Source organism: Heteronotia binoei, chromosome 1, assembly GCF_032191835.1.
Source record: "Heteronotia binoei isolate CCM8104 ecotype False Entrance Well chromosome 1, APGP_CSIRO_Hbin_v1, whole genome shotgun sequence".
In the NCBI taxonomy this organism is placed as follows: Eukaryota; Metazoa; Chordata; class Lepidosauria; order Squamata; family Gekkonidae; genus Heteronotia; species Heteronotia binoei.
Genome location: NC_083223.1, coordinates 105,682,530 through 105,691,120, shown reverse-complemented (window position 1 = coordinate 105,691,120; position 8,591 = coordinate 105,682,530). Strand labels below are relative to the sequence as shown.

The window sequence follows — 8,591 nt, the reverse complement described above, 5'->3', positions numbered from 1 at the left end:
CTTCTGAATCTATCCAAAGTATGTAGCTTCTTAATTCTAATTGACTTCAACAGAACTCTTAAGCACATGTGCTCAGCAACATTTTCTGCAGTGCCATAAGCTACATCTTGGAAACTATTTTATCACCAAGTTATTTAAATTTCTTACTAGTTTGAATATGATTTTTCAAAACTTGCAGCCTAAGTTAGGAATTTACATTAACAAGGAGAAGATTTTTGAGTTTCAGAAGTCGTGCCTCACTTTGTTGCATAGACAATTCCATTCATACCATTTCTTTTTTTCTTTCAGAATACTTCTCTTTAAACAAGGTATAACAGTGTATAAACAGGGTAAACAAATATCAGTACACAGGGGAGAAAGCCACAATAAATGAGTAGGCAGTGCATTTATTTCAAAGGTTGGGATATTCAAAGGACATGAGACATTCGCACTCACAGTTTGTTCTGAACTCACAATTTGTTTTATCCTTAACTTTCAGATATTTCCTATCCACTGAGTCATCAACTGCCCAGTCATGAATGAGGTTGTAATTATAGTGCTGCTCATCTGCTATCATTAAGAAGTCCAGCCCGAAATGGATCTCCAGTCTGCACATGAAGGGATGCAGATTTCCGTGATATCTTCACTGCCTGGAAGAAAGCCAAGGAACTTCTTGATATCTTGTTTGGCATAGATCTCAGAGTGCTAGTTGGCTGCTTGCTGAAATAGCACCTGTTCATTACGGGTATATCTGTTCCAGTACTGAAGTTTCAGGATGTGAACATCTTCCCAGACAACAGGACATGAAGGCAGTGATGGCTTCCCTTCTGGATTCTCTTTTGAAAAAGGGAAGAAAGTAATACAGATCATTAGCAACACAAAGGTAGAACTACCTTTTACGAACCATTAACTGTTGGGGAGTGGCTGTAGCTCAGTGGTGGAGCATTTGCTTGATGTTCACAAGGCACCAGGTTCAGTCCCTGGCATCTCCACTGGAAAGGGTTCAGGTGGTAGGTGACTGGAAAGACCTCTGCCTGAGACCCTGGAGAACTGCCCATCTGAATAGGCAATACTGACCTTGATGGGCCAATGGTTTGATTCACTATAAAGCAGGTTCATGTTTGGGGCTTTATGGCAGTAACCAAAGGAACAGCTTTCTCTGAATGAATATATAATTACACACACATAGCTTTTTTCGTAGTGGTACTCAATGGTACTTTGGCGGGGGGGGGGCACTCTCCAAAGTCCTGAAGGTGGAACTGGTAGAAATCAATGTGACCAGCATTTTAAAAACAATGTATGTATACATGCTTCTTGTGGAGACACATGAAAATCCGTAGATGGATCTAACTATGCAGAGGATGGAACAGTAGGGCTGCAGTTCTGTACTTCCTTGGCAGTAAGTGCCGTTGAAGTGAGTGGGGTTTAAATCTGAGTGCATAAGAAATAGGATCAGACTGTAGAAATATTTAGTCCTCTAGTATTGTGGCTCTCTTCACACGCAACTAGGATTGCCAGCTCTGGGTTGGGAAATTTCTTAAGATTTTAGGGGTGGGCTCTGGGGAGGACCCAGCAGGATATAATTCCACAGTTTACCTTCTGAAGCAGCTATTTACTCCTGGAGAACTGGTCTCTAGTCTGGAGAACAGTTGCAATTCTTGAAGCTCTTCAGGTTCTACCTGGAGGTTGGCAACCATACATACAACTAGGGCATCAACAGCCTATATGAAAAAATATCCTGTCCCCTTAATAGGATATTTGCCTTCAAGCCATGAAAAGCTTCAACTGCCCATTTCCATACATTAAGCTTCTGTGTTTTTGTTTTCCTGGCGTATTGACAGTTGTGTACATAAATACATACAGAAACATTGACAAAATGCAGGCACCGCTATCCTCTTTTCAGTACACTAGTACATTTTATAACAGGCTATCGTTTCTTATGTAATACTCTAGGACTGTGCTTACGCTGCCTGTATCAGAGACCATAGGATTAAGCAAGATTGCCTTGGAAGTTGCCATAGGACCAAGTTGGATGACCATGAGCGGAGCATTTATGATCTGCACATTTGGACCTACAGTATTGACTGCGTTGCTTGAAAAGCACTGACTCTAAAGGAAGCCTTCTCTGGGTTTGGTGCCTCCAATTACAAGTATCCTTGTTTTACTTGAATGGACTGTTGCGATTTTTTACACAATATTCTTTAGGAATGTGATTAGGAGTTGATTTAAAGGCACTAGTTGATTAGTTGTAAGAATTTCATTAATTGACTGAAGTAAATAATTTGAATCCTTACACTTTTTTGTTTCTGATATCATGGTTTATAATTATGTTCAGTTCACATTTCTTTCCGTGATTCTCTCTGTAGTTTGATGACTGTATCAGAGACCCAGCTTGAGGGCAGGGGCTGTGGCTCAGTGGAAGGTTCCAAGTTCAATTCCCAGCATCTTCAGGAAAAAGGATCATTCAGTAGGGTATGTGAAAGACCTCTACCTGAGGCCTAAGACCAGTCTAAGCAATGCTGACCTTAGGATAGCTAGCTCTGGCCAGGAAAATTCCTGAAGATTTGAGGGTGCAGCCTTAGGAGAGCAAGCTTTGATGAGGAACCTCAGTTGTTCAGCACAGCCATTTTCATTAGAGGAACTGATCTCTGCAGACTGGAAGTCAGCCGTAATTCTGGGAGATCACCAAGCCCAATGGACCAGGGTCTGATTCACTATAAGGTAGCCCCAAGTACATTCATGTGTTTACGTTATATAGAAGACTGTAAATAATTTCATTAAATAATGAAAAGGTTTTTCAGTAAAGAAAGCAGAAATAAAAGAAGACATTTTCAGTAACAGAATAGGGAGGGAGGGGGAGCCATTTCCTCTCACTCTTGTTAGATGTCAAGGAACCAGCTGCTTATGGGGAAATACAGAAAGGATGTGCTTGCATTCAGCAGGGCTAGTATTTTAGAAGGCCCCATATAGTGTTGCACTGAAGCAAACCCACTCACTGAATATAATGTTGGAGGATACATTCAGTAGTGCCATTGCCAACCATGTTACAGGAACAACCAGAGCTCTCCCTGTGATGTTGCAGAAGACCAAGGAAACAAGCTTGCACTGCTGGAGATAGAAATATAGAGCTGGAAGAGACCTCCTAGTCCAATCCCCTGCACAATGCAGGACATTCACAACTACCTCTTCCCCCCAGTGACCAATATTCTCTCTAAGCTGTGGAGTCTTGTGAGCAAAAATTCTACTTTGTGAGCTACTGGCATTAAAGTTGTGAGGTACTGTATAAATTAGTTTGCTCTGGGACCATTTTTCCTGAGCTGAAACAAAAATGTGTGAGCCAGAGGCTAAAAAACTGTGAGCTAGTTCACACTAACTGCTTAGAGAGAACACTGCCAGTGCCCCCTGCTCTATGCCCAGAGGAAAGCAAAGAACCACCAAGATCCTTGGCCAATCTGGCTTGGAGGAAAATTCCTTCCTGGTCACAGAGAAACAATCGGCATTACTCCGGGCATGTAAGAAAAGGCCAGAAGAGCCAGGCACTGACTCAACCCTCCCTACTCTCCCTCTCATAATCTGCCTAAGTTCACAGAATCAGTGTTGATGCCAGACAACTATCTAGCCTCTGCTTTAAAACCTCTGAAGAAAGAGAGCCCACCACCTCCCAAGGAACACTGTTCTACCAAGGAATCGTTCTGTTAAGAAGTTCTTCCTAAGGTTTAGCTGAAAACTCTTTCAATTTAATTTCAGTCCATTGGTTCTGGTCCAATCTTCTGGAGCAAAAGAAAACATCTCCACTTCATCCTCTGTATGACAACCCTTCAAATACTTGAAGATACCATCTTATCCCCTGTAAGTCTTCTCTTCAGGCTAAACATAACAAGCTTTTCAACCTTTCCTCATAGGATCTGGTTTCCAGACACCTCACCATCTTTGTTGCCCTCATGGACATGTTCCAGCTTGTCAACATCCCTCTTAAAATGCAGTGCCCAAAACTGAACACAACAGATGAGTCTCTGCCATTCTATAATTATGCGTTTGGTTTTTACTACCTAAATGCAGAACTTTACATTTATCTCTGTTGAAATTCATTCTGCTAGTTTTAGTCCAGTTTTCCAGCCTGTCAAGATCATCCTGTATCTTGACTCCATCTTCTACTGTATTTGCTACCCCTCCCAATTTTATGTCATTTGCAAATGCCAAAAGCATCTTCTCTGTTCCTTCATCCAAGTCATTTGTAAAGATGACTTGGATGGCCCAGAACAGATCCCCGAGGCACTCCACTAGCAAGTGCTGTGTCAATTTGAGGCATTTTCTCCAGCAACCAGTCTCCAAGCCTGGTCATTCAAAGCATAGTCAAGTATTAGAAGAATTAAAGCAGACACTCCTAGGAAGAATAACCCATAGCAGAAATTATGCATAACCTGAGAGGGACAGCAGAAGAGAAAAAAAAGCTGCTGTCCACCAGTAGTCAGGATAGCAATTAATACATTCACAACTAGGGATGTGCAAAAAAAAAAATTCGGATTGACACGGATTCGGAAGTATATAGGGGGAAAAAATTCGGAATCCCCGTATACTCCTGAATACCGCATTCGGAATAGCCGCATATACGGTAGATGCATGGCTATTACCGAATATACGGCCCTATTATACCCTATGGGCCATTGAAATCAATGGCAAATAGGGTATATTTGAAGCCGCAGGGAGGGGAGGGGGTTTGAGATAGAGCCCCCAAATTTGCAGGGGACTCTCCCCTCCAACCCCCCCAAGTCCCAAAAAGATTGGGCCAGGGGATCCCATTCCAGGGGCACCCAAAGAGGGTGCCCCTATTCCATCATTATACCCTATGGGCCATTGAAATCAATGGCAACATAGGGCACAATTAGAGGCTACTGGGGGGCAGGGGGTTTGAGGGAGAGCCCCCAAATTTGCAGGGGACCTGCAGGGGACTCTCCCCTCCAACCCCCCCAAGTCCCAAAAAGATTGGGCCAGGGGGTCCCTGTCTTTGGGCTCCCCAAAAGGCCCATTGCTAACAATGATGGGGAAAGCCCAATTAGCCACTTCCTCACTGTAATTGTCGTGGGAAAAGTGGCTCTGGGGAGCAGGGGGTTTTGAGGAGAGCCCCCCAAACTGCTGTGCAGCTTCAGGGCACTGTCCCACACAAAACCCACAAGGCCAAAAAAAAATTGGACCAGGGGGTCCAATTCCTGGGGCACCCAAAGCCAAACCTAACCACATCAGAGAATCTCTATAGGACCCAAATGCACTACATCCCTCTATCTACTCTATGAACCCTGCAGGGCAGGCCTGGAAGCAATATAAAACCCAGTTGCCAACGTCACTGCCACACAAAACACAATCTGCTCCTGGCTGCAGCAAACCCAGATGCCAGCTCTCCAGCCCTTCCCCAAACAACACGGGGAGAGCTGGCCAACCACAACAAACCTGCTGGTTCTGGGTCTCTCACCCAGGTGCCAGCTTCCCTGCCACAGAACACACAATCTACAGATGCCAGTTCTCCAGCCCTGCCCCAAACAACATGGGGAGAGCTGGCCAACCACAACAAACCTGCTGGTTCTGGGTCTCTCACCCAGGTGCCAGCTTCCCTGCCACAGAACACACAATCTACTCTATAAAAACAAGAAAGTGACCCAGCCCACACACACCCTCACCAACCCCCACACCAACCAGAGGCAATTTTAAAAAACCAAAACAAAACCAGCAGAATCACAAAAGGCCAAGTGTTAAAAAAGTGGCTTTTTCACCAACAAGAAAGCTCAGGCCAAATAAGTCAACAACACCCCCCCCCCCTAAAACCAGAACCAGGAAAAGGGGACAAAAGTGGCCTTTTAAACAATGGAAATTAGGCCAAACAGCACCCCCCCCCCAAGAACCCAAAGAAAAGAGTAACAGCAGCAGCACAACACAGCAGCAACAAATCAAACACTGAATACTTTTAGAACAGTAAAAAATTAACTTTTAACAATACAGGAACTTTGCCAACCCCTCCCCCCCAAAAAAACCCTTCACCCTAACCCCAAGAAATCCAAGCCACCCAAATCAGGAGAAGTAAAAGGACACTGCACTTTTAAAAGTCCTCTCACTAAATTAAGATATGGGCAAATTGGCAAACCCCCCACCCCAGGCCCCCTCCCCAAGCAGAAACCCCCAAATAAGCTACCCCACCACCATCCAAATCTGGATAAGTAAAGGGACTCTAAGTCTTAAAAAAAAGTCCTTTTACCAACAATAAATAAAAACAAGAACCCCAAGAGTGTCTTACCTTGTCTTCTCTAGTCCAGGGGAAGTCTGGTAAGGCTGAGTGAGAGAGCTGCAGGCAGCACCTTAAGCCAAGGGCCAGCCAGACCTTTGCACAATCTCTCACACACAGCAGCAATGGAGGAGTCAGTCCAGTCAGGAAGGAAGACTCCTTAAAAAGCCCTTCAAAGAATGCATTTGCAATGCATTTTGCAAATACATGCTTTGGATTGGCTGCTGGGGCTCCTCTTCCCCCTCCCCCCCTCCCTGATCCCAGGGAGAGGCGGGAAGAGGCCACTAAAGGCGCGAAAGTAGGCAAGCAGCTCCTTTGAAGCTGCAGAAGCTACTTTGCCGCCTTTTGAATTGACAGCCGTATACTTACGAATAGCTATTCGTAAGTATACGGCGAGCCGTATTCGGCTGCCGTATAATGGGCGCCTATGGGGATCGGCTGCAGCCTATTCCGTATACAGCCGAATCAGTGGTGATTCGGCTGTAAATACGGTTCGGCCGAACCGAATGCACATCCCTATTCACAACTCCTGCCTCTTTACCTTTTAGGAAAGTTGGCTCACTGGTAAGCGATATAACAGGGCTAGCCAATTTAAAAAGAACAGATGACTAGCCCGTTATCAAAATGAGGATAAAACCAGATAATGTCATGGATTCTCCTTTCTGAGGAAACTAATTCATCCTTTATCAATGCTTCATTATAGGATCTTTTAGAAATAAGAAAATTAGACTATGGTAAACCATCCAATCTCTTGCTGATATTCCTCAGGATCTCTAATTTCCACTAACCCCTTATCCTTGACATGTTCACACCTGAAGACAAAAAAAGGCAAAATGGCACCCACTCATTTTAATGGCACACAAAAAGTAAAGGCAAAGGCTAAAAGGAGGAAAAGAGAAATTGTTATCTCATGTTACTCCCTAATAATGTCATCCCTGCAATTACTGAAATTGCCAGCAATTGCTTCTGCTCGCCTTGAAAACACACATTGTGCTAGTTAACATGTTGGTGATTTGCTTTTTTAGACCTAATTGGCAAACAGCAAAAAGTGGGAGAAAGCATGGTTTAAGAGGGCTATTTGACACCACACCAGTATTTAGATGCTGATATGCAAGTTTTGGAATCTTTTAAAATTGTTAGATAAGATTTGCTCTGTTTGGGGCACAGTGTTGTGTTTATATAACCTGTTACTGGGATTTTAAGACTTTGTTTACGCCTTGTGCATTATTCACTTGTTTTTCTTTAGGCCTCAGTAAAATTCTACTCATCCATTGATTTTGTCTGAAGCAATGGATTTTTTTCCTCCTTAAGTGAGCTTTGGAATGTGCAATGCCTTTCCATGCTTTAATTTTTAACTTAGAAAATGCATTAGTGAAGAAAAGAACAAAACAACAATGGAACATCAATACTGTTGATACAGGGAATTTGGACAGTCAATAATATCTCTGGATTCTGCTGTGATCTTGCATTACAAGTTTTCTAACTTCTCCTGGATAAGAACATGGCAATGGGCCCACTGAGTTTAATGAATTGAGCATTAAGGCTGCAGCCCTACAACACACTTTTACTTTGGAGGAAGGTCCATTGAACAAAGTTGAGCTTGCTTACATCTCTGCGTAACTGCGCAGAGGACTGGGTTGTAACTCAACAACAAAAAGGGGGAAAGTTGGATGCTAGATCAGGATTCTGTTAGTCTGTCTCCTTTTTGCATGAATAGAGGTGGGGAAGGAGAAGGACAGATAGACCTGGATATTTTAAACTCTAAAGCTTGTTCTGGATGTGTCAAAGGCTTAAACACAAAGTTGAAGGCTGTGATCCTAAGCGCACTTATAGAAAGCAGAGGACAGAGGTGGTACTCTACACAGCCAACCACCTCACTTCAAAGACAAGGATATGGTCAAGTTGCCTCCATACTTGAGAGGAGATGGGTGGAGTGTAACAACAGGGTCTCTGTTAATTCAGCATTCCACAGTTAAGAAGGGCACATCTGCCCATCAATCTCCAACTTTGATATATTTATTTCCTTCACTATGTTTCTCCCCCACCCGAATTAAACTCAAATGAAGACCATATAAACTAAGCTTGTTATTCCTGTTTGGTCCTTGCATCTGTTAAAGACCTTCATTATGTTGTATGATAATTTGCTGCTCACACTACCTATATGCATGGACTGGGAATTTCCATTTCAGTGTAACTGAAGAAGTGTGTGCTCACACAAAAGCTTACACCTTGAATAAAACTTAGTTGGTCTTAAAGGTGCCACTGAGCTTAAGCTTTCTTCTTATAGAAAGCAATTCATTTTTTGAATAAATGTACATAGGATCAGGCAATAAGAGTTCCA

The 8,591-nt window shown here is 43.3% G+C and overlaps 1 pseudogene; it reads right to left on the bottom strand.

Annotated features, from left to right (window-relative positions):
• Positions 1-391: 391 nt before the first annotated feature.
• Positions 392-4,478, bottom strand: LOC132569593 (uncharacterized; annotated as a pseudogene).
• Between the last annotated feature and the right edge of the window lie 4,113 nt (positions 4,479-8,591).